Here is a 1314-nt window from a genome sequence, read left to right on the forward strand (position 1 = left end):
ACATTCCTGAGTCTGCACAGAGTAGATCAATAGGTTTCTTTAAATTCTCATAATTCTCTTTCTGCCATTTTTGAACAGTTGTGCAGGACAGAAGGCATTTTTAATGGGAGCTTTTTACTGAGTTATGAATGGGGTCGCCAGAATTTAAAAGGAATTTTGAAGAACTCTGTAACTGCTGTGTAGTATAGGTGCCATATTCCATGTGTACATGTGGTAAATAGACTGAAAATCACTATTTGCGAGGAACTTGCTAATGTCTTTTTGTTAAGTCTTCTGGGCATGGACCAGGATAGGAAATGCAGAGAGTGATCTGAAAAGATCAGGAGAGTGAGACTCTGCCAAATACAGGGGCTGGAGAGATATTTCATGAGGTAGGGCATTTGCCTTGCATGCAGTCAGCCTGGGTCCGATCCCCAGTATTGCATATGGTTCCCTGAGCTCGCCTAGGAGTTAATTCCTGAGTGAAGAGCCATAGATTAATTTCTCAGCAAGGCTAGGTGTGGCCCCAAAAACAAACAAAAAGTTAAACAATGATGGAGAACTCCTGAACTGCCATTTTGCATATTATTTATGTTTGTGAAGTCTACACACACACAAAACTTAATTTACCTTCAATTAAGAAATCCAAGAAAGTCAGCATCTGTTTCTCCTGTAACACAAATTTTAAATTTAATTTTGATTTTATTTTTGACACTGGTTTACATCACTGTTAATGGTAAGGTTTCTTGCATAAACCATTCCAGCACCACACCAGCAATCGGAATGTCTCCTTTCTGCCAGCATTGTCTCAGGGTCCCCCCTCCCCTATCCTATTCTCTTCCACTCCTCTCCAAACTTCAAAGGAAGTTTCTGTTGCCTTTGGACATTTACTTTTCCCATACTATATCTCTTTATATCCCACAAATGAGATAGATCATTCTTTGTCTGTCCCACTCCTGACTAACTTCGCTCATTGTGATACTGTCCAAATCTATCTGTGTAGCAACAAGTTGCAGGATTTGCTCTTTTCTTATAACTGAGTACTGTTCCATATGTACCATCATTTCTTTAGCCAGTGACCTGTTCTTGAACACTTACTCTATATTTGAATATTTGAATGATAGAAAACAGTGAATTAGTAAAGTAATTCTGTTTAAACAGCTTGTCCTTCGTTGAATTATCCATATTTCAGTTCATCCTGTGTTTCTTGAGAGTATTGCTTAAAGATCTAATATTTGGTAAGAAAATTTCTTGGGGATAGTTCATCATCATCATCATCATCATCATCATCATCATCATCATCATCATCATCAGGATCGTTGATTTTCTTGAGCA

Source organism: Sorex araneus, chromosome 1, assembly GCF_027595985.1.
Source record: "Sorex araneus isolate mSorAra2 chromosome 1, mSorAra2.pri, whole genome shotgun sequence".
NCBI lineage: Eukaryota > Metazoa > Chordata > Mammalia > Eulipotyphla > Soricidae > Sorex > Sorex araneus.